We start from the raw sequence: 26,401 nt of genomic DNA, 5'->3' as shown, positions 1-26,401 counted from the left end.
CCCACCCCACCACCAGCATCACCTCCTCGTAGTCGTCCTCCTCCTTTTCCTCCCATGTGAGGGTGAGCCAGCTAGGGGGTGACCTTGCCCAGTGTAATTAAAGTGAAACACCTTGACTTGTCACCATTGCCTGAGACAGCTTAAATCTCCCTAATGTAAATGGAGGCTGCCGTTGACGTGCTGCTAGGCATGGCCGCGGAGAAGATACAAGCGCTGGTGATCCATCTCTGTACCAGTGCACACACACTCTCTCTCTGTCTCCCTCTTTTGCTTTTTCTCACTCTCTCTCTTTTACTGACGCACACACACAAATGTACACAATCTTTCTTTCTCTCCTTTCTCTCTGTCTTTCATAAACACCCTCCTTCCTTTTTTCCTCACACCCATCCTTGGCATTCTGCAACCCCCACCTCATCTTGCTGTCCACTGCCTTTATTTATTTTACACTCCAGACAGCACAATGCTTACCTTTACAGCAGCGGCAGCAGCAGCAGCAGCAATGCCTCATGGGATAGCTCAGGTGTTGTAGTGAAAGGAGGCACAAACATGCAATCATTCAGAGGGTGGTCAAATTATCAGTCATATCAACAAGAACATAATATAAATCATTTTCCTGTTGTCAGCATTATGATTTATAAGAGGGAAATTTATAGTGCATTTAGTGTATTGGATGCCGCTTATTGGTGTTTGTAAGTGCTTCATGACATTTTTTTGTAGACTTCCCACATTGCTCCGCAGCTTGTCTGCCTTTGTATTTCGGGGCACCAGATCAGGTTGATTGATTGATCCTGTTTTCTCACTGAGGCCACACACATGGCTCATATCTACTGCCAGTCTCTTTGGGAGTTCTGGTGGATAGGGGCACTGAGATGGCAATTAGCAGTGAAATTCTGTTGACTTTGCCCTTCAATTAAAGCTCTGTAATACAAAAGTCTTGTTGACCCTTCTGTCCTGCCCTCCATTAGAAGTCATGGCAACACATTGCTGAAAGACAGCCTACTAAATTCCAGGCTCATTTGCAGTTTGGGGAACCGGGGACTGCCTGAAACGACAACAGAAGCAGGACCAGGGTCTCCTGCCAAAAAATCGCCCTGTCTGAATGCCACAATGGCATGTGAAAGAATGCTATGTGCCCCCTGTGCCAGCTTTACCAGTTGCTGTTGCCCTGTGCCAGTCCCCCCGCCCCCCCCTTCTCTCCCGTGCCCTGCCCAGGCAATGGGCACTGTGACAGGAGCCAGACGCCCATCATGTGTCTGCACCAGGCAGCGTGCCTTCTTGCCCTGATCCCTGGGGCAGTTCGGGTACTGTCCCGTTCTCTTCCTTGGAAGATGCCAAGGATTGTGGTTGGTGCCAGGCAGCAGATATGTCAGTACACACACACACACACAGACACACACTCTGGTGGGCTTTGAGGAGGCCCAGTGGTTGTATGGTAGTGCCAACTCAACAGGGAGTTATTCTGGCAGAGAGCTTGTTTCTCAGTTTTTCTTGCCCTCTAGTAATGCCTCTGCTGTGGGCATTCTCTCTCTTTGGGTAGATATTTAATCAGCACCTGTAGACAGGCGCTGATTGAGGTGTAGTGTCTGATTGCCTTACCTCTTCTACATTATTTTTATATCACACAATAATAAAACTGTGAAGAAATATTCAAACATGATCCACAAGGAGATGCATGCCTGTGGAACTGACAGATCAGATAATATTAGTTCATCCACAAAAGCAAATCCATATTTTCCCCCCTTACAAAGACTGGAAAGCACAGACTGAAGACAAAGACCGTTTACCTGTCTGCGTATATGTAGCATTATAGACAAGTACAGGTTTAGACAGCAAGGCAACAGAGAGAGACAACAAACAAGCATGCTGCTATTGTGATGGACAGCCTCCACTGTGAGGTTCAGTATGTCAATGTGTTCAGTGTGTAATGTAGCAACTGCTTCAGCCACGGGGGTCGGTAGGAAAAAAAGAGTGAGCAAGAAAGAGAGAACGCGTGGGAGAGAGAAAAGAGAAAGAGAGAATGAGCAATGAGCTCAGGTGGGTCCGACATCTGCATTCACTTCCTGTCTTTTTCTGAAGGGAGGGGAGGGAGGAAGGGGGAGAGGAGAAAAAGGAGGGGCGGGGGTGGCTTGAAGAAAACAAGTGCGAGATGAAGGCCTTTCTGGAGGCTACAAAAGGAGCTGTACACTGGAAAATGGCTGGGGAGCCCTCAATGGGGCTGAAGAACACACAGACAAAACTTGGGAAGGAAGAAGGCATGTCTTACAATGGCACCGGGCCCCATGCTTGGTTCAAAGAGCCAGTCAGAAATACAGAAAGAGGAAGAGAGCAAAAGACAGAATGGAAATGATGGACCTGCTGGGAAGTATAGTAGTCACAGCAGTAGGGGGCGAAACTGGTATATATGCTGGGCAAAAGGCCACCGAGTTTTCTCAGCTATTCATTTGAAAACAAACTGTGCAGCACAGGCAGGCGCAGTCAAACTGCATCTGGGTGTGGAGTGGATTTTGTTTTGGTCCTCAAAAAAAAGACCCACCGGTGCTCCATGTGTGGCCCTGTGCTAAAAGTCATGCTGAAGAAGTGGAGAGAAGGAATAGTCTGGGACCAAAGAGGGGGGAATAAGGAGAGAGATGGGGAAAAAAGCAAAAACAAATGAAGAGAGTCGGTGGGAAAGGAAGTGAGAGTGAACAGGGGATACACTTTTGATGATGTCATACTATTGCTTCAGTGATTCAAATAATCTTAACCATAATAGCAAATGATTTCAACATTATTTCTACAGTTTATTGTCTTCTTCACCCACAAGTCATTTGCTTTTAAGCACACTTACAGCTACAATTTTTTCATAATTAATTCTAAAGTTTGTTTTATTATTTTCTAACATATAACTTAACATGACATCTATTAAGTGAATTTTATCCGAACAAGTAAGAGTCAAACAGTTGTACTGGTATGGCAGTTAGCCTAAGCGTCTTTTGTGGACACAGCACACAAAGAGAGAAACCGAGTGACAGTGAGCTGTTTGTATGTCCTTGGGATGCCAGTGTCATTGTCAAGGCTTATCAGAATCTAGGGGCAAAGAATGAGCGGAGGGAGGGAGACAAGAGGAAGAAAAAGGGGGGCAAAAAATGCACATGGCTTTAATAAAACTTTATCAGGAGTTACCTTAGCTCTGTCTCCCTCCTCCACGCCACCCCAGCCCCCTCCTCTGCTACCCTGTGACACCATGGCTCTAATATTCAAAGAGCTCCGGGTGCGCGGCTGCGGGAATCACGTTTAACTTCACCAATTTCTTATTGCCTGTCAGTCTCTCTAATTTGATCCGGCGTTGGACAGTTACCGTTTTGGACAGCGGAGTCACGGCACATATTGGCAGGGAGACTGGCAGCTAATAAAAGCCAGCCTGGTATTTACTCCCCTTTTCCTTTTATTTATAATATATCTCAATATTGTTATTATGAATATATATGCATTTAAGCCTCACCTATCTCTCTGGGTGGCTCCTCGGTTAATAATATGTTATTGATTTCCATACCGGACTGGCTATATATCTGTTTTAATTTCAAGGCCTTATCGCTCCCTCTGTGATTCACAAGAACCCTTTCTTTATTTCTTTTTCTTTTTTCTTTTTTTTTTCCTACAGGCATTATTAAGTCTGTGTAGGAGTATAGGTAACATGTTTTTTACAGTCCGACTGGTTACTTTGTATGAGGGAGGGATACTCATTACAGGCCCCACATCTTCCCCAAGTCAGCCTTCATCTTTTCTTTGACAGATTGGATCAGGGGCAGATTGGGTCAGGTAGTGTGCCTAGATTTAGATGCTGACAAATTAGAATAGAATAAAATAGAAAAGAATAGTTTTAACAAAGATATTTTCACAGACATGGCCTGGTTCTTCATACAGTAAAAATACTGACTTGGTGTAATTTGATGAAAGTCATTAATAGTTCATCCAGATTCTAGACTTGATTTCCTTACTAGTTCATCTATACAGGAGCAACAGGGACACACTGCCTCACCAGTGAAAGCTTTGGTCAACCCTATTGGATAGTTAGACCTCTGAGGGCACTGCCTCGCCCTCTATCCCCTTGGCCCATCTCCTCCCACCAGAATGATAAAGGGATGGAGATGAAGGAGAGGAGGAAAGGGGCAGGAGGAGGAGGAGGAAGAAGAGGAGGGCTCGGCGAGAAGGAGGAATAAGCAGTGCATGTATATATGCGAAATATATGCGCCATCAGCAGAAAAGGGCCTGAGTCAGCCGTTTGCTGGGCCTTGCCGCATGCTAAAACACATAGAGGCAAAGCCCATTAAAAATGAATGCCACACGATAATCACATTCACACTTAAAATTTAATGTTGGTACGCTGCGGCTGACAAAGAGAAGGCGGCATAGGGCAGCGTAATTATGACCGTGTCTCCTGTACTTCCTAGTTTGAGGTGACGCCTTTGCATGGCCTCTGGAAGTGCTTTCTGATTCAAGGGGAACCAGGGGCAGGTCATGTAGTCTAATTGTTGCAATTAGCTTAAAGGACTACACAGACTATACATAGACTGACATCTTCATAAGGGAGAGAAACTCTGCTATAAGTCTTTATCACAAGCGTAGTGGAAGATATATCACACATAATATCTTTTCCCACCTTTTTTTTTATTTATTTATTTTTTTTTAACATGTGTCTGTCCAGATCTACCCTCTTCCAAAAGGGTGTCTCTTCCTGAGGCTTGGTCCATTTTTCCCTTCAAAAGTTTGTCCTTTTATTTAGGGTTCAAGGACAGAGGGTATAAAGCCAGTGAAAATGAGTTTACCAGTAGGTTCCAGTTGTATTTTTATATAAATTGATAATAAATTATTTTACCGTATATAATGTGATTTAATGTATACTTTAACTCGAGTTATACTTGCAGTACACTTGGATTTCTACTATATTCTACCCCAGTGACAAACTTCACTCCTCAACATGTCCTCTTTACTTTTTGCTCTTCACTGTTCACCACGACTTAAACACAAGTAAAGTTAAGATTTTCCTCTTTTGACAGTCAAGAAAGAACAGTACAAAAAGGAACAACTCCATCACCCACTTGCCAACCTAAAAGCTTACATGCAGCATTGAAGCCCCCCCTGGTGAGAGTGCATGGGGCCTCGGGGCCCTCATTTGGGGAGGCAGCAGAGACAATCAGTGGGTGGGTGGTGGCGGGAAGGATTTAGGGAAGGGGGAGACTCCACTCCAATTCTAGCTCAAGTGGGCTGAAGATGGCTGAGAAGTGCACTTCCCTTCAAAGAAGGCAAATTAATGTTCTTCTTGCCCAAACATAATATTGTCAGAGAGGTGCACAATAGGAGCCTCTCACCATGGTTTTTCTTGTGCTTCTGTGTGAGTGTGTGCATTAACAGTATGTGTGTTGGTGTGTATGTGTTTGTAAATGTGTGGCCATGATGGCCCCACTTAACCCACAATCCTTGGTCCACAAGAGAGTAAGAACCTCCTTCTGGTCCTCCTTCAAGTTCAGGCTGGAGCTTCTGAAAGACACTATCCCAGTCAATTTTACCTTCTTATTTAGGCAAAGGATATCTCTTTTAACCTTTACCCTTGCTTCTCCCTCTTCCTGTCAATTACAAAAACCCTGGGCATCTTCTTTTGACAATGACAGGGGTCCTTCGAAAGAGAGAAAAAGACAGAAAAAAGAAAAGCAACACACTTTTGAATGAAGAGAGACAGCAATGCAATCTAGGCTAGCCAGGGGTTGACTGGTTGAGTGCAGCGTGTACTATTTATCTTTCCAAAATGCAGATTACTTTTTGCTCTGTTAGTCCTTTCTCATTGTGAATTGTTTAAATTTAAACTTCGGACACATAAAGAGCAATAAAAAAAGTGAAATAGGTTTTTTTATTTTATTTAATTTGATTTAGTTTTATACAAGATCATTCTTCTAATACCAGATATTGAAATCATACATATGTAAAGGTGAAAATTATGCAAAAGTCCTCTATTTTGAGACAACTAGACCAATAAAATGAATAGACAAGTGTCAAACACAGATGAAGGCAGCGCTACCTATAAGAGTGAAGTTTTTTTCTTTATCTAGGTCACAATATGTGGAACAATTTCAACAGATGGGCTGCATAGTACTCCCCAGGCGAACAGAAGTTAGTTTCTCTCTTTCTTTCTCTTACTGTCGCCCTGCCTTAAAGGATTCCATCATCGGTACTTTGTTGCAGGCATATTTGAGTGCATGTCACACACATATACATGCATGCATACACTCACACATACAAACACATTGTATGGACAACAAACTCTAAATGTGGCCAAGTAGGTCAGAAATAATTTATTTTTCTTAGTTGATGATGACATATTAAACTGACAATGACCAAATGATATACAAGAATTTGCTGCAAATAAATGTACAAATTCACAAAAAGTGTGACTCTTACAGATTAAACAGATTATTTCTTTAGTTTGGGTTTGGATACCCACTCCTTCAACTCCAAGCAAAGTGAAAGAAAGAAGGAAAGAAAATTGGTACTAAAACAATCTTTAGTTGTTTTGGTTTTTAACTTCTAAAAAAAGAAAGGAAGATGGAAAGGAAGGAAAGGTGGTTTGAAACAGAAAAAATTCAGGGAATTACATCAGGAAAAGTAAGACCAGGAAGCAATGGTGGGAAATGAAGAGCAGATAGAAAAGGCTATGATATGGATCATATGAATTTCCTTCAAACCACTCTCCACACACACATACATGCATGCATCTCTCTCACACATGCACAGAGCCCATGGACAGACCACTTCACAAAGTATTTGGTAAAGAATAAAAAAAGGCACCCTGGGGAGATGTGGGATGCTGTTTGGAGGCCTTGTGGTCCAACAGCAGCACAGACAACAGAGAGGTAGCTTTGGAAAACACACACACACACTCACAACACAAAAGTGGTGGTGGAATGCAGAAGACTTGTGTGTGTGTGTGTGTGTGTGTGTGTGTATGTGCATGAGAGGCATCGACATAGAAAGAGACAGTCCGAGGTGGAGTGTGCGAGTGTAGTGGGGGTCCCATATAATGGAGAGGCTCCACCTGTTTACACTTCTTTGCCCCCAGCATTCTTGAGCGGGCCCCTTTAGAGGGCCCTCGTTCCCGACAGCCAGCTAACTGCTCTTGGGGAGCCCTCCGCAGGGACCACAAAAACAGCTGAAGCCTCGAAGGGCTTCCTGAAAGGGAGAGCGAGGAGAGTGGGGAGGCGAGGGCATGACGAATAGGCAAGATAGAGCAAGAATAATAGCAATAAAACTAAATAGAGAAAGCAAGCAAACAGACAACTTAAAAGAGTGTATCACTAGTGAACCACTTCCAAACAAGCCCTTTTAATGAGGTCCGCTATTAATACAGAAAGGAACGAGAGAAAAGCAGAAGATGGGAAAGCAAAAAGCAGGAGGGGCTGGCGGTGGGCAAGGAAAAGAATGAACGAATGGGTGAATGTGTGCAAATGCCGTGTGTGTACTGAATCACTTTATCTTTGTTTTTTTTGCAACTGTACAATGACCTCTGTTTGGGCCTAGGATGAAGACAGTAGTGGGCTGAGGATGGGGATGAAGAGAGGGAGGAGGAGGAGGAGGTAGAGGCGGAGGCGGAAGGGGGTGTTTGGGTAGTGGGAGGCTAACAGGCTAGACACCAGGCCTTTGTGTGTAAATTTCCCAGCAGCGCCTTACCAGTTAATTAAGGAGGTCAGTGAAAGAGGGAGAGAGAGAGGGATAGAGAGACAGAGAGGGAGAGAGATGTAGAAGGTGGGGGTCTGCCCTAACGAGCTGTCCGCAGCACATGAATGAGGGGTTTGTCCTAAACTAAGCAGCGAGAGGCCAAACAATGTCAGCAGCAATTAGCAACCAGTGGTGGGCAGCCAAGGGTCTGTTGACTGAGCAAGCAAAAGATGTGAGAGAAACAAAATAGGAACATGGACATGCAGACACACAAATACAGTTACAACATCCAGGAATAAATAGGATGGAGCTGAGCAGTAGGAGGCGGGTGGCAGTGGAGACTAGAATAGGCAGAGGCGGGTCATGTTGCCTTCACCTCTCCTCACAGCGATACCTTGACCCTGCTGGCTGAGTGCTTTGAATCTGCAATACTGGTAGAAGGTAACAAAGGCCATAGGTGTAGCAGTGTGATCTGTATGCTCAAGTTATACTTGATATGGTAGATAGAAGCTCTGAGGGTGGGTAGAACAATTTCTCAGCAATCTAAAGCAAAAATAAGGTGTGTTTTCTCTTTGTATAGAGATCCTATCTGAGCCTATATTTACTGTGTAAAACTGAGTTATCATTATTGCTTTTGTTTTTTTTTGGTTTTTTTTGTAAATTGCCTTGTTAGAAAGGCATTGAAATCTTTTTCCGGACAAGTCACTCCACTCAGCTCTCCAGCAAGTCTGTTTTTGGCTCGTACCATTCTTCTCTCCTGTCTGTTACCATTCTTGGCACAATACGAAGACTTCAGTCTTTGTTTCATTCTAATCTTGGAGGTGAAGTGGCCCTCTTGTACCTCAGGCTCTAATCGCTGGCAGAGACAGTGTTCTCTAGTGGTGCTGGACTGCGATGAAAACCCGACATCCCCACAAAGAGAAAGAAAACTGCTGCGTTCAGGCTTTGTGTGCAAATATAAAAGCATACAAAAGCGGGAGCCTGAGATAGTGTCAGAGTTAGACTGTTTTCACTCTCCAGTTCTAGATATGGATTATATTTTTTTAATATGGGGTTATTTGTTGGCCACTTGTTGGGAGGTAGGGACTCGGTGGCTGTGAGAAAGTGGAGCATGCAGACTGTGTGCTGTGAAGAAAGTAGGTTGGTGTGTCCTGGAGAGGTGAAAGGTTCACCGGCTGTTGGAGAAGATGGTCACAGAAGGGCATGAGAAATGTGAGAGTTGTACTTTGTAATTGGCAAACAGCTTTCTGAACGTGCTCTGAGGCTTATAGTACATGTACATGTATATTCTTATGAAATGGTTCTGAGTAGGTATTTTAACTTTTGACCATGCATTATGAATCAAAATAAATATATTATGAATGTCTCCATGCATTTACACACCTCATTTACACTAATTGCCCCATTCCACCCCTCAAATTTCTCTAGGTGCAGATAGATATTGCTTAAGATGTGCAGATAAAGCAATCTCCAATCCATAAAATCAACAGACTAATAAATCCATTCATATTCAGATTTTTGAAATCCAGTGTGCTGTAAAGGGGGAGAACGATTCATTGGGATAAGTCCCTCCTGTCCTTCAGAGCAATCCATAATGCTGCTCATCCAGTAATCAGGGCATATAGGGGCTGGGTGATCAGTGACAAAAGCTAGGCAGGGAGACATCAACCTGCTGGAGGAGAGTTGGGGAGAGGGAGGGGGCTGGCAGGATGAGTGTGGTGGCGGTGGAGGCGGAGTAATCAGAATCCCATCCAGCCCCAGTCTCCAGAAATTGCCATGCAGATTTAAAGCCTATAAAGGAGGATCCTTGGACTGCTCCTTCTCGTCACTGCCTCTCCAACACTGCACAGACCTCCACTCCCCTCCTACCTTGTCTCGCTCCCTCTCTCCGCTGTGCTTATTGGAGGCAGGTAGCCCCAGATGCGGGGCCCAGGTTACCGTAACCTTGGTGGTGAGATCGGCTGCTCGCCTTCATGCGGCCAGCTATTCATCAAAATGGAGGGGTGGGGGGCAGTGGTGTGGGGGATGGCGGCAGAGGGGCAGAATATTCAGCAGGGGGAAATGAGCGTCCAAGACAGCTTCCCAAAAGGGTAACAAATCACCCTCCTTGCCCTAATCCACCAAGGGGGGACTTGATGGACCAGTGGTCACAATATGGGGCTGTAGACATGTATGGGTTTGACAAATCAAATATGTAGGCTCATCTGGGATTTAAAAAAGAAATGTGCTGATAATACTCTCTCAGATGGTGTGATGTTATATACTGTAATACCGTGAAGTGCAGTATACTCTAACAAATAATAACAAGTAGATGTATCTTTGTTTTGCAATATTAATTTGGCCCATACTGTACATAAATATTCGATGATAGACCTACAGACTGCTGCGATAAATGCAAGGCTGTACAGCAAGAGTCTTATCAGCAATATCCCTCTGATCGATTGCTGTGGTTGCATTATCAATCATCCATCATCGCATTGATATCTCTGCAATACCTATAATCTCACCTGATCAGAATCATTGATCAACACTGTAGCAGGATTGATCTCCCATGCCAATTGGATTGGATGACAGTGAAACAGGAACATTGCGGACACGTTAAACATTTGCAAATGAGCAGCGTAGACCATTACATCCCTCGAACTAAAAATACAAGGAGCAAATTTAAATACATGCCTGCAAAAATAGCAGACAAGCTGTGTGGAATATATCTTTTCAAAATTTGAAGCAAAGGGAATCCCATTCCTGCTACAAAGAAATATTTCATGTGGCATATTACATCGTAATTACCCCTGATCTTGCATTTGTGATGACGGGTTTCCTCCCCATTGGAGAATACTGAGCTAGTGGCTTGTATTCAGCAGGGAAAACAGGCAGCCACGGCACAGTACCACTCAGAAAATCCTCTGCATAGGACCTTAATCATCCAGGCTCAGTGTGCATGTGCATATAGGGAAATTTGTATGTGTGCAGACTGTGTGCATGTGTATGCATGTCTTGCAGTGGGTATTTTCCAATAAGTGTGTATATTTGTGTATGTCTGTTAGTGTGGTCTTGCTGCTGTGTGCATAGAGAGAGAGAGAGAGAGAGAGAGAGAGAGAGAATTCGTCCCTCCAATTCCCCCGTGAAGCCCTCTACACCAATTTCCAGCCATGGGCAATCACTCACTCAGCATACACATCTACATAGAGGCTGATGAGATCCTCCGTGGGCTTTACCATGTGACTGGAGCTCGTCATATACTGTATGTGCCTCCCCTTTGCGCTCGTATTCCAATAGCATAGTCACTGGGGGGAGAAGGGGAGGTGGTAGGGATGATCTACATACACTTATGATACATAGGTAATCTCCGAGGGGCAAATCAATGATACTCCCTGCTATGTTTCCCCATTGAATTCGAGAAGAATCCGTCATTTTTGCATGCCCATTATTGGTAGAGGTGATATGTCTTCCAGTTTTAGATGTCCTTGTGCCTGGATAGGGTTGCTTTAATATATTGTGCTAACCAGTGACTGATATGGATGGATGTAGGGTTGTAGACTTGGGTAGATAGATTAGCGCTTAAAAGAATGTCCACCCTCAAGCTGTGATGTTAACATGGGGCACTGTAGAGAGAGAGTTCATTAGTGTAATTGCCAGAATATTACCCATTGGCATGGTCATAATGTATATAATATTAATACTACAAATCTTCATTCCTCTTGCATTCCGTGCAGCAAAAGTATAGCCCACATCATCACATATTAATGAAAAAATGAACTTTTTGAGGCAAGGCAATAAAATGATGGTCTCTCTTGTCAATAGTCTGCTCTTCTTGTACGCCGAGAACCATTTATATCCACATCTGTTCTGTTGTGTATGTATATGTGCTGTAGGATTGTCTCCAGGGAAAAATACTGTTTTGACAGGCTAAGAGAGGGAATTTCCTCAGAGTTGCACAACAGGGTACCCCACCCGCCCCCTCTTTCTAACAACCAGCCCTCTCCCTCTTGCTCTGCTGATGTCAGCACTTTGCCCACCATGGTTCTGGGACCACAATTGCTATTCAAAGAGTAAATAGATGTGTAGGTGGAGGGTCAATACAGAGTTTGAAATTATATCATTGGTTTTTAGAATAAACGATAGAATAGTTTGTGTCATTGATGGGTTTTATGTTAGGCGTTGCGGTGGCCCCGGACAATATCATATTGAGCATTTAGCAGCGGGCTGTATTATGACCAGGCAACATTTTTATACTTAAACTCCAGGGAATTGAGTTTCACTTCAGGGGTCAGGCTTTTATATGCCTTCACAGCATCTCTCAGTCTGCTTTGCTTAAACTTTTTCTTGCAACCTTTTATTCATCATGAACTTCTGAAGACGTACAGATATGTCAGTGGTCAGTATTGACTCATTCATATATATCATCAAGTTAAAGTGAAAGGGCATACATCTGTGTTTATTTTACAGGCCAAAGCACGCTTTAAAGGGACACATAGTTCTTAAGGCTATTATAGTGTTGCTTTAACATTTAAGTAGGCATTAGAAAGGGGAGGCTGCAATAGCATATTCTGTAAGCACCCATTTTTTCTTTTATTGATCTGACCTTCTACTGCCCAGCCACTGAAAATACTGCTGCATTTTCTTTCACACATTCCTACATTTAGCTTGCCAGGTTTTTGTACATTTTTTGTACATATTATCTAAAGCTTCTAAAAGTAGTATGAACAATTTGTCAATGTCAGGAAGTACTCAGATCCATTACTCAAGTAAAAGTAATAATACCAAAAAGTAAATAGTGTATTAGAAGTAAATGCAACACAGGTTTAGCAGAAAAACGGCCATCATGACTGATGTATGATAATAAATAACATTATTAATACTGGTGCATTTACTGTATGTCTGAGCAACATTTTACTGTTGTAGCTGCTCGAGGTAGAGCTAGTTTTAACTACCTAGTATACTGTTTGGTAGATAGATTCAGTGTTTCCAACCTAGGGGTGTGGCTTCCCTAAAGGGTCACAAGATACATCTGAGAGTTCCTACGAAGATTAATAGGAGAGGAATGAAAAAAGTTATTCTACATACATTTTGATAAATTTTTCTTGAAATCCTTTTGTGTGAAAAATGTATCAGATAAGTTTACCTCTTTGGTCCTCATTATTCAAATGAAGTCATGCGAGACGTTTGGAGAGGAAATATCTCGAAAGAGCCAATGCTTTTTTGTAAAAGGTCGCAAACCAAATGGTTTGGAAATTACAATTGTATTTAGGAAAAAAATATATCTTATGTAATTTATGTAAAATTCAATTCTTGAAAGTAACTAGCAAATAAACTGTGGAGTAAGAAATACAATATTTGCCTCTGAATTGCCTCTGAATTGTAGTGAAATAAAAGTATTAAATGGTATAAAATGGAAATTCTACCACTGGCTTTCAATACCCATACCTTACTTAGCATGCTAAATCAGTTTAACTAGCATATTATTATTGTATGTAATCTGTATTGAGTATCTTTTACGATGGTCCTTACCCACCCTAGCAAACACTATGTCAGTTTTGTGAGAAAATGTATGTTAGACAACCAGAATGGTTTGGACCACAGAGACTTTTTCCTTATGGCCGCTAGCCGCCTGTCTTAAGCTTGCTGTTAATCAATGTTGAGGAGCAGGTAGACCATAATGGAGGATTTATCTCAGTTCTTCACACCACTTAGTGCCCAATGGACACCTCCATACAACCTCCTCCTCTCTGTCTTACATTTTCTCTTCACTCACTTCCCCCCCATCCCCTCAGCCCCCTCCGTACCAAAGGCCACGATGGAAACACCACTCCTGAGAGAGTTGTGGAGGCGTAGGAGAATGGGTTGGAACGAGGGACAAAATAGGTTGAGAGGGTCGTTAGATAGTGAGCAAGGGAAAGGGGTCAGAACAATGTTGCTGACATGGTCAGAACTGTTAGCGCACATGAGAGGTAATTTTAGTGTGCGTGTCTGACCTCACATAGATCATAATAGTAATTTTCAGCTGGGTCTTTGAAATTGAATAAGTTCACATGCACATTAAACACATAAGGCCCTTATTTATATTTCATAGAACATCAGTTGCCACAGTCTTACGCTGGAGTGTCGCTATACAGTGCATAGGCAGACCAGGAGCAAAGGCAGACTTCAAGAACACCATTATCTATGATGAATAGCTGGGTTAATAGTCCATAAGGGTTCATACTGGTTAGTGAAGTCCTGGGCTGTGTAATGTGTTAGTGACGTAAGGAAAAGCCATGAGAATTACAGGTGTTATTTACAAGATACAGGAGGATTTACGTGCTTATCTACATGCACAGGAGAGTTGGTCATTTACCGGCTGCAGTGCTGAGCGATAGATTTTAGAGAAGAGCAAGTTAGATCATTAGCAGAGAAGACTTCCCTCTTAGGTTGTGTGTTTTGTTTACATCCTTACCTTACCGCTTGTCCAGTTCACACTTCTCATGTACGGGGCATGCTGTTGCTTGTATACATCCCTTGACTTTTCATGCAAATTTATGTTTAAGCATACTTGTTTGTGTGTATGATGGGGAACACAAACACATACACACATGGGGGTGGAGGGAGACCTAGAAGGGGGAGTGGGGGGGGATATTGGTGGTGGTGGTGCAAGGCGGTGACAGAAATTGAGGGGGACGGGGTGGCAGCTGCAGGCTGCTCGGTGCACTGTCAGAGCGGAATGATTAATGAATGGCGGCCCCAGCTGAGCCTAACCTTTGGAGAACCGCACAGGACATCTGCAGAACTGTCAGCGCTCTGACAAGGACAGAGCTGAACAACCAATTATTTCGCCATCACTAAGGTGGGCTGTCAGCTTAATCCTAGCCATTCACTTAGGCAAGGACAGGCAAATTTCTCCTTTACATACACACACACACATACACACACAGCAGACCACGGTCCTGCATGGACACACACACATAAACAAGAGAACAAACAGGCATGCACGGACAGGAACACATGCCCGTGTGGACATGTACACAAAGTGGACTGGTGCACTCACACAAACACATACACACACTCACATATTCACACACAGGCATGAGGTCCTGGACAAAATAGAGTTAACCCCTCCACTGCCAGCGGTGGCAACCCCATGCAGGTGACATATAGTAAGGAAAGCAGGGCGAGCAGGGGAGGTTTAATGATGACAAAACAGGGCTGGTGGATGCTGGCCGGGACTGTGAGCTGGACATGGGTGGGGCTGCATACTGGGGAAGACACTATGTCTGGTACATGTCTAGAGGGAGGAGGGGTGAATGGAGGGAAGGAAGGTGGAAGCTACAGAGGGAGGGGTAGATGCCCTAATGTCTGCAGGATGTATTTACATAGGATGCAGGTTTTGTTTAATTTACAAAATACTGAAAATATTAAGGTATCTGCTTGATATTTGACCAGGAATTTGATTCCATATAAAAGTTGCAATCAACAAACTTCTTTTAGTTTTCATCTTTTTTTCTATAAATTTAGCTATGATTAGGGGCCATAACAGATGATGTGCATGTAGAGGAAATCTGACATTCAATGGTCTACACATTCTGGAGTTTTTACATTTTCGTACCCTCCAGTGTGGAAATAAAGTAGGGCTATTGATTGACCCTATGAATTATACAAAATAGATATTGTTGCATTGAGGAAGATTAAAAAAGAGTATTTGAATAAAACATCATGTCACGTCCTGTCAAGGAAAAGTTGAGGCATCCTTAAAGGACCAGTGTGTAGAATTTAGTGGTATCTAGCGGTGTAGTTGTAGTTACAGATCCATTTCCAAGCACAAACGAGAAACTACAACAGCCAAGAAGCAGCTCTATGAGAGTAAGTGTTTGGTTTGTCTGATCTGGGCTCCTAGAGACATTGTGTAACAACATTGAAGGCGACCTGCGATGTCTGTAGATACAACAGCTTTTTCTATTTCTAAACACGACAATTCTTTCTTTCTGGTGATTATCCACTAATGAAAACATACCTATGAATATTATTCCATTTCTGCGAGTAGATCCTCCTAAATGTTACATACTGGACCTTCAAGTACTCATATACAGTAGAAAACCATTCAATAGAAATAAATCTATTTTATCCCAGTATACTTCTCAAGGCTAGGTTGAAGTTTAAGTGTTTAAGATACCAAGGATCAAACGCTGGATCTTTGTTGACTGAGAATTTAACTGCTTTACGTCCTATGCGGTGAATCTTGGTCTGCCATCTTTTTCCACTCTGTCAAAACAGGAACTAATCCTCTTACTGTAATTAGGACTAATGAGTATATGATCGTCGGACCCATTGATTAACCAGGGGGACTTCAGTAATAACAAAGGTGTATATAAATGTGAATGTGTTTGTGTTTACATTCTTCATTTATCATTCCTATCTGTGTGTGTGTGTGTGTGTATGTGTGTAGAGCTTGGCCAGAGTTGGGCGCTGAAGGGCGGTATGTGTGACTGATTGGGATTTGATTGAGGCATTTCTGAGGCGATAAGGGATTGAGCGTGGCTACGAAGCCTATTGACAGACTGCTGATGAAGTCAGAGGGGAAGAGAGAGGGGGGGAAGAGAGAGAGGAAGAAAGCTAAGGGAATTAATAAGGGGATAGAAATCAATTAACTTAAAAATTGTCCCTCATCAGTGGCTAACCACATATATGCCTATGTGACGACTGTGTTGTATCTCCTTTCGTATACCTGTGCCTGTGCTATAATGCATTCATCTACAGTAACCATTCACCAACGGGTAGCAATGTTTTGGGTGGATTGACCTCCTGCTCACAGACAATTAAAACATAAAATGCCAAGTCAACTCACTTGAATCCTAAACATTGCTTGGCTGGTGTATATTCATGAGTGAACCACCTACTACTCTCTGTGAATGGTGAGGACTTTGAACAGCTCAACTCATTTAACTGGGAGAATTCTAATACTGCCTCACAGTTCAAACAAATTATGTTGGTATCATCTACAACTTTGGTGTCTCATGTGAATGTAAAGTTCTGTAAACATTGGTAAGCAGTTTTTGGTAATTCACATTTTAATTCTAGAAAATAAATGCATTTAAGTTATACTGACAAAACTATGAATGTGTTCCATTCCATCAGTTAATTGAGTAATCGGATAAGAAATACTTTTACTTTATTAAAGCAATAGTAGCAATAAAGCAATAGTAAATATACAATAGTCTTTTAAATTGGTTTCATAGTTTCCTTTAGGACAGCTGGGGGAAGGGCTTCTGTTGTGTTAGTAGTTTTACTTATGTGAGGGATCTGATTCTTCCTCCACCTCTGGTTAACACACCCACAGCCTAACTGCACCTGTGTGTTACCGGCCGAGCCTCCCCTTTTACGGTGGAGTCTAGCGGGTTTGTTGTGGGAAGTGAGTTTTTGCCGGGGTGTGTGAGGGGTAATGTTATGTTGATAGCATTTCACTCCATATATGAGTGTGTGAATGTGAAGAATTATTTGGTGGCACCAGTGATTGACTCCTTTCTGAGACCAGGGTTGGTAAAACACAAAGATTCGTATAAGCCAAGCCCAGACTGTAATGAATCTGTTAACTCTCCTTTCTTACTAGCAAAGAGCAGTGTAAAAAACATTTATCTTGCAGCTTCCCATTGTAGCCACGCTTGCCATTGCCTTCACCAGTGGTAGGTCCATTAGCTGTTACTTCAATAGTAACTTGATGACAAACCAAAATTAAACCTGGCTGTTGTTGGGTTAGTGTGCTCTCAAGATTGTTTTTGAGGTAAAAGAAACATCACTAAAGGTTTCTGTATTAATAGAGTAATACATGTTCTGGCGGAGTGTGACATGTCGATTTCAAGACTCACACATCCATATCATATCAATAATTTAAACTCATCATCTTCATAGATTCGATTCAGGACTGTTGATTAAATATGTGTCAGATATATATTTAGGTAAATACAAGTGATGGATTGGGGGTCTGTATCACCAGACCAATATTACGAGGATGAGGGCCAAAAAAACTTGATCAGGAACAACCCAGTTTAGAATTATATGAGATAGAAGTGGAGGGATTTACTGTGCAGTTAATAAAGAGACAGCTGCTGTTTACAGACAGAGTGTGTGTGAAACTGAGCGTCTTCAATTCCGATTATTTTAGGAGCTATATACTCCACACACACACACACCCACACACCACCCACACACACACACACACACACACACACACACACACACACACAGATACACACATACACTGTCAGAATGTAGTCATTAGAAGCCTAGTCTTACTAACAGGGTTGTCTACTGTCCCAGACAAACTGCAGGAGGAGGTGTCTGGCTGCTTGCTTTTTAAACTGGGTTAGTGGACCAGAGAGGGAGAGAGAGAATGAAAGAGAGAGATCGAGTGAGCATGAAAGAGAGCGAGAGAGAGAGAGAATTTGAAGTCTAAAACTGGGACGGGGTACATGAGAAGAATTTTCTTCATCAATTGCGGTGGTGCTCCCTACTGTGTAACCCTTTATACCAACGTATGAGTGTGTGTGTTTTTGTGAATGTACTGCTCCATGTGGCTAGATGCATGCACCACGTTTTCCCATGAAATGTCAATTTATTATAGAAAAGTTTTACAGTTGTCATTTTTTAATGCTTTCATGCTTTAACTCCACTGACTTCCTATAATGAACTGGATATTGCTCACTTCAGTCTCCTGCCCTCGGTTGATTTAGGAGCCAAATGGCAGCCCATTAACATGTGAGAATGATTGTGCAGCCTTGGGGTTGTAGTGCGGCAACCCACAGAGAGGTTTTTCGCCGCACATCTCTATGATTCTCAGTCTTTGCACTGTCGACAAGAGTTAAGCATCAAAGGGATAGAACTAACTATCCTCACCCTCAATCGCTCCCTCTGTCTCTTTTTGGCCTCTGGGTTCACACTGTAATTTGCTCTCTCTCTCACTCTCTCCCTCTTTGTCTTTCTCTCTCTTTGTCTCGTTCTCTCACTCCATCTCTCTCAGGATTTGGGAATGGGTAGAGGGAGGTGATGAGGTCAAAGTGAATCTTCTCCTCGCCGAAGATGATTATGACTTAACCTGCCGTTATTCAAAGGACCGGGCCCCATGGCCATGAGCCGGACTGCCAGCCACGTGTCGGCAAAGAGGGGGCAACACCTCGGCACCGTCACAGAGGAAGAGAGAGAGAGAGGGTGAGAAGCTATGCAGTGAAATGAACTCCCAGGGTCAAATGTGCAATGCCTTTTCTATGTGTTGCATGTGACTCACTGCCCCATAGATCCACTTGGTTGATGGATGCTTGCCATTGGTCTAATAGCCTAGGTGTCCAATCTCAGACCCCCAAATTGATAATGGATGCTGGTGACATCACTGGGAGCAGACATTAGATTATAAAGTTGCACTAGGGGTTGATGTAAGGATGAGTCAGGAGCTCCTGAGCAGATTTCATGTAGCTTACCGGAGGATTTCTTGGAAAGTGGTGATGCCAGTGGTCTTGCCAGTGGTGTTAATTAAAAACTTAACTAATTAGCAGCTAGCGTTTGTTAATTGGTCATTCTTGGCTAGTTGAGGTGATAGAGAACAACACCTCAAATGTGCTCTGTCTCAAATAACAGGGCTCAAGGCTTCTCAGAGAGAAAACTGTTGAGTCTTCCGCCTTTATCTTTGTCCCTCCTGACTTTTCTTTAAGCCTCAGACTTCATATTCAGCAGCCCCAGGCTCGAGCTATCTGTCTCCCCCTTTTTCAATTAATTCTTTTAGAGGTGTGACACACTATATACTTTAATACACCATCTGAGATGGACTGGAATCCCATGGCACACGTATCCCGTAGATACACTAACACACACACAGAAAACATGTTTATACGTGCCTTCACACACACATTACAACGTTTAGCGTGAGTAACTAGGAAGTCAATGAGCACTTATCTGAAATCCACTGGCAACACTAACAAGCCGGTGTGAGGTGTGAACACAGCTGTTTGAGTCACAACAAATCTAATACGCATTTCATCACTTCTTAAACAAGCCATCAGCAAGTCTAATGCTCTGGTATGGAGAGCGGCACTATGATACATGTGCCTTCAAAGCATTTTCTTAAACATCAGCACTTAGCACATCCTCCCCACACCTCGGCATCATACATCTACTGTAAGCGGGGCTGCTGATAAGTCAGATTTATCATTTTTGCGATTCGGATTTATAAAACCAACAATGCCCTAATTGATAACACCAACAGCTGCTGCGGTTTCCATCGCTGGGACCTGATCTGCGTAAAAATTATGTCTTAATCAGCGATTATCAAGGAGCATGTGCAATAATTGTGAATGCAGCTTAATTTTCCTTTACTTCTTCTTATTTTTTGGAATGGGAAAACACGGCAGTGTCACTCACGATTGAACCTAGCGAGCCGTAGGGATTCACCGTGCGTGTCTGTCTCAGGGCTTAAGAGTTACTCTCTCATGACGCCTTACCATTTTAAACCTTATTTGGTTTGCAAAAGTGAAACTAAGCTCTTTCTGTGGTACTCTTTTTTTCAAGTTCAATTTTTGGATTGCATAGCTTGAGACGGAGATAAGGGGGGATATGGGGATAACTTTTGGGGACAGTGGACAGCGGATTTCAAGAAGGGGTCACTAGGGGAAGGGAGGAACAGAGGGAGAGGAGAGAGAGAGCACATGGGAGAATAAGGGGGCTGGAGGTGTGGAACCCAGAAGGGTTTGGGAGTAGGTGGTGGGGGCTGAGTTTGGGGCAGCGAGACACTCCAGAGAGTTTCCAGAGCTTCAAAGGGAAGTTTTCTGCTTTGACTGACAGGCCCCTAGAGTGAAGGGGACCTGGTGGCAGGCGGCATGCCCCGATCCCAGGATGCCCTGTGGTCTCCATGGCACCCACCCCACCCCACCCTACTATATTAATCAGAAAGTGGGGATGAGATGATGGGGGTCAAGATGTGCAGAATGGCGGCCGTGGATCCTGGCTTAGTTTTTCATGGTATATTGTCCTTGGACCAAGAGTGTGAAGGACATGATGACTCCTAAATCAGAAAGAGTAAGGCTGGAATTCCAAATGAACATTTATGTGCAAAAGCATGCGATTCGATAAAATGTTTCTGGGGTTACCGTTAGAAGAGCACAATAAATCCTGTCGCTATTTTGCATTAGTCCTGCAATTCTTCAGTGAATCAGGAAGTGAAGTGTGAATGATACCTTCAGTGCAAGAAAACACCGTAATTTACGACAACCAAAATCAGCACTCCAGCCTGTCTTTTAAGTTTAAATTCTGTCAAATGCTAGATATAACTGTTCCAATGCAGTGCCAACTTTTTCATTTGGTTGCTTACACATTGTGCAAAAGAAACTATATCTTCAAAAGAGGGGAGAAATGTGCCTTTTGGAAAACAAAGCTTAACTGGGACTGCACCAGAAATAGAACCATTAGTTGCAAATATATACATACAATTACATACCAAGATGTTTAATGATGGCTGGAGATGTACCTGTGGTGGTAAAAATCTGTAAGCACTGTACTCTTGAGTACAAAAATGTACTCCCCTTGCCACAGTATTTCTGAGAGTGCATCATAACCACTGTACAGTAAATGTCTGTTTCGGTGCCAAGATAAATGACACCATCATTCCCGGTTCTACACCCGGGTTGATAGATGAGAGCAGGAGGGCTGTGTTTAAATGTGTCTCAGTAAACACTGTTAGGCCTGTGTAAACAGCAGTACATTGATCAGCCCTCTATTCATGGTCAGCACGTCTCTGCCTGCACTGGATTAGTCAACATACCGACCCATCTGTTTGCTCCACTGTAAACTGAGGCCAATGTCAATGCCAAAGCCTAATTGGAATACTACACACTGTTGGAGCATAGTTGCATGAAAACTAGGGACTTATACTAGTATGGTAGAACTTTTTACTACTAAATATATATATTATGTTCTATTATAACATAAAATAGAGCTTGCAAACTAATGTGAAGTCCACTGCTAATGATACTTCCCAACACACTTCTCACACGCAACAGACAATCCAAATCACACATTTGCTTGTCCAACTCCTGTAGTGAGTATCTACAATAACAAGTGTGACACTGTGTCAGTGGAAACCCCGGATCCATGAATATCAGGCTAGTGCCACTAACAGCCTCTCATCTCACTGAGCTCCTCAGAGGAATGGACAACACTGGTTGGCTAGGCAGTGGCTACTGTGTATAGCAGAGAAAAGAGAGAGAGAGTTAAGAGAGTGACAGAGATGGAGAAAAATAAGGAGCAGGAGAGAGAGAGGCATCGAAGCGTGGAGGGCAGCTGCATTGTATCACCCCATTTTAGCCCATTACACTATGTATAGGGGCCTTTTTTCCCCCTTCTTTTGCATGGTAATTATTTTCCAGCCCAAAGGTAGCTGCAGGCAACGTCAGCCACTGCGTCAGGGCCCACTGCATTAGCCGGCCATTGCATTATTTATTTGTGTGCGGGCAGCCGGATGGATACCCCAAATCCGCCGAGACTCGGGGGCCTCTCAATGTCACCTCGTGCATTGTGGGAGGCAGTTTCGGCCGCTTGGACTTGCACTGGGGAAGCTTAGGTAGAGAGTGGCTCAAGGGCAAAACGGTATCTAGGTGTTGGAGGACACGTGCGTGGGAGTAGTAGTTAGGTGTGTAATGTATTCAGAAATGGGTCAGAGGTTTAGTAACTGCCCTCGCTTATGCAAGAGTCAACTGTGAAGGGTTCATTGTGACGCACTGGATGACCATCTAAGGGGTCCTATAGGACATCATTGAGTACCAGTGTAGTAAAAAGTATAAATAGAGGGTCATACAGTTCACAATGCCTAAAGGCTTTTTGTGTAGCTATAGATGATCATATGCAGTCAGTTACCCCTGGGTATCATAAGTAAATAGATTAGATTTCAGTGCGCAGGAGCTGCTTTTACACTATACCACTCACCCTTGTGTATCAATGAAGGGTTATTACGCCCAAATACCAGTGGGCTGGGTAAGGTCACAGCATGTCATGCTTATGTGGAGAGGTAGAGCGACACAGCTCAGTGATTGTGACGACAGGGAGGTAATACCCTGGTGTCCCCTTCTGTACTACAGCACACACACAGACACACAGAAGCGCCCACATGCTGCTCTGTCGGACATGAACCCCCGTGACCTGTCAGCCCCGGCCAATCGCATCGTAGCGCCCGGAATGACAGCTGAACCGCTGTCACTGTCATGGCTCCTCAGTGTTGAAACACACACATGCACAAAAACACACATATCTGCTACAACAGCAGGGCAACATCAACATCAACATCAACTCCCGCTGGCCCCTTGGATCTACCTCTCTGTCTCCCCTGCTTGCCAGGCAGCTCGACCACTCGAGACGCTGAGACGGCCTTGTGACATGACAGTGACAACATACTGATACTCAGGAGAGCGCCTACAACGTCGTCCACTTCATCCTGCACCACCTCTCTCCCCCTCCCTTTTCTCCCTGTTGACCCTTGCAGGAAGAAGATCCATGTTTCCTTCCCTCACTCTTTCTGTCACCAAGGCAGAGGGGAGAAATAAACACTGATACACAGCAAAATAATGTTTTTCACTTGGAATTTACACAAGTCAAGTTTGGAAAGTTTTTTCCTCTTATAGACCATACTGTATATGGCTCTAAGTTGGGTCTCAAAATTATCAACATTAGTAACACTTACATGCATAGATATATAGGTAGGTAGGTAGATGCATAGATAGCAATAATGATAAAATGGAGAATGGAAGACAGACAGAGAAAGAGAATCAGTGATAGAGATAGTTAGACTTTGCCCTGGCGCCCGGCGTTCCCCCTAATGGGAGCTGACACTGCTGAAGCGACCCGGGTGGACGGAGGGGAGGACTGGCGAATTGCAGGCGGCAGACCTCCCAATTATTTTTCTGGCTGATAAGTGCTGGTGCTTGTTTAAGGCTGCACCATTGATGGAGGGATGGGATGGAGAGGGAGAGAGGGAGGGATGGAGGAAGAGGAAGAACAGAGGGGATGTGGCTGGGGCTGGGCTGCATGGCTGACAGGTCTTGATCTGGCAGGATGGCTGGCTGTCACACACAACTTAAGACAGGGTTTTTCCCCAGGGCTTATACATACACACACACACACAAGAACACACAACTTGCAGGAACACACATCATGCATCGCGTAAGCACATGGAAACAATCCAGAAACAGACAACAATGTACACACACGTTTACAAACATGTCACAACACACACACACTGTTTACATGTCAGTGCATACTATATGGACTACTTTGAATGACTGTCTGTGTCTGTGGACACACTGCATTTGTAACATGTAATTGTTGCAGTATCACTTCTGTCACATGCCATTTAAAAATGCTGCAGAACCTGTCTAATACAAATAATAATGCAAAAATATTAAACATCAGAATATGTTCGCAGGATGACAGAAAACACATTTGCGCAATCACTTCCTGTTCTTTAGGATTTAAGAGGCCTTTCATTGCTATAATTAAGGTGATGATGCAAATGATTGAACAATTGAAAGCCTTTTTTTAATTAAAACAATTTGTCAGATTGTTTACACCTTCTTCTCTGAACCGAAAGGTTTCCAGCCTGTCTGTCCTCCAAGATGTTTGTTGAGACCAGACCTATTCTTTGTAAATATACAGTATTGTAAACACTCTTCATCCGTAATCAGTTAACCTACCCAATACATAGTAAAATAAGCAGTGTTGAACAAAAGGTTTTGTTATTGTAAGGCTTTTTCAAAAATATAAAAATCTACTAAGTAGATATACAGTATGTATATTGCTTACTTTTGGCTTTGTGATGATCATCGGGTGGATCAGTTTTGATTTTATCAATTTATTTGTTTATTTGAGGCTGCAGTCTTCAGGAAAGACTTGGATGCCTTGCTGGACAAGGGGAAGCCGGCTTTGCCGATGAGCGAGCCAAATGTATAATCTGTGTTTCTGTGGATATGTGTTTAGAAACAGAAGTGGCAGTTGCATATGCTTGAAGGGCTGGGTGCTGCCACTTTTTCCTATTGAGCAGGAACAGAGCTGTAAAAAGCAGGAAGCGAAGACTGAGAGCATTGAGCCGTTAGAAAAAGAAGACACTCTCATTTGCTCCTGGATGGCAGTCTTTGTGTGTGTGTGCGTGTTAGTAGGAAATGAGAGATCATGCTTATATTCAAAATTATTTAATGAGTCTGAAAAAAAAAAAACATGAAGTTTGAGGACAATTCATTCCAAAATATGGCTCTTCAAAAATAATTATATACTTATAAAATAATTACAGACTTCAGATCAGACATACTTCACATCAAAGAAATTGTTGCATCAATCACATCAGGCCAAATCACGCAACAGCAGTTTCATAGTGTCAGCTCTTGTCTAAACAGCCGTGGTATCAGTGTCATGACAGCCTATAATTTGCCTCATGTTAGCTTAAATGAACGCCATAATAAGGGTTATCCAATCCATGCTAAGTGTCATAATCTAGAGCAGAGTGTCTGCATTACACTGGTGTCATTGCTGTGCTGTTAATGCCTCAGTGATCACCGCTACTGCTAACATGGCCCACAGCCAGAAAAGACAGAGTAGTATCAGAGGAGGGGAGTTGTCTCCTTGATTTCATATCAGCCAGAAGAACCCATCACTGTTTCTCCCAAAGAACTTTGCTCCAAGATTTCTTTTTATATGTTTTACTTTACCTCCTTTCTCCTCAGTGTAGAAAAAAAGCAAGCAAGAAACCCTTCCTCAGTCTTTTTACAACTAATACTGTGTATTTATTACAGCTACTTTCATTATCAGTTTTGATATTCTTAATGCATTGCCCAAGAGGAATTTTCTTTTGCTTGCCTAGCTAGGGTGCAGCTTCAGCAACTTTGCTGTGCTTCCAGTGTGGCTAGGGGTTAAATAAGTCAAAATGAGGGATGCTTCTACAGGTATGGTCATATTGAGGAACATATCTGAGTCCTGTTGTCTTAAATCCTGGTGAAAAACTCACTAACCGCTGCACTAACATGACAACGTTACCTATTGTGTAGCCCCTTGTATTTTGATGTACAAAAAGGCACTCTGGGATACTTAGTTGTGCAGTTTCAAGGTCCCCCTAGTGAGGAAGCCTTTATGTGTGGCTTCTCTCAAGCAAGAGTCGCTCCTTTTGCTTTAATTACAGTAAGTACAGCAGACCCCCCAGGCTTGTTTAAACAGATCAACCAGCAGAAGAAAGAAGAAAATGCTAATTAGTCCCATAATGTTGCTGACCATGCTAGTTCCTTAGCACTGCTGAGTTTTATTGACATAAGAAGGACAATAGGAATCTGTATTCAAATGACTTGCTCTGCCCTCGTGTTCGGGTACAGCTGCTGTTGCTTTAGGCTGCTACCTACCACATTCCTATCACATTTTTTTATTGTATTGTTAGACAGATTTAAATTAGACATGATGATATGAGGGAGTCGATATGTGTTTGTGTGCACCTGTTTTGTTTCACATCTTAAGTGTGTCGAAGCCTGTGGGATTTCAGTATTAGGGTGTGCTTTGCTGTTTTACATGTGTGAATATTGAAAAAGGTGAGTGTGCGATTCCATTTCTGTGTGTTTGTGTGTATGCATGTGTCAACTCCCCATCCTCAACTTCGGTGCAATGCAGAAAGCTTCTAATGCATTCCATGTTTCTGAGCCGAGAAGCTGTATGTGCGTTTGTGTCTGCGTGTGTGTGT

The sequence above is a fragment of the Morone saxatilis genome, unplaced genomic scaffold, assembly GCF_004916995.1.
Source record: "Morone saxatilis isolate NCDOM2014 unplaced genomic scaffold, NCSU_SB_2.0 Contig24, whole genome shotgun sequence".
NCBI classification, from domain to species: Eukaryota; Metazoa; Chordata; class Actinopteri; family Moronidae; genus Morone; species Morone saxatilis.
This window is presented reverse-complemented; position numbering follows the sequence as displayed.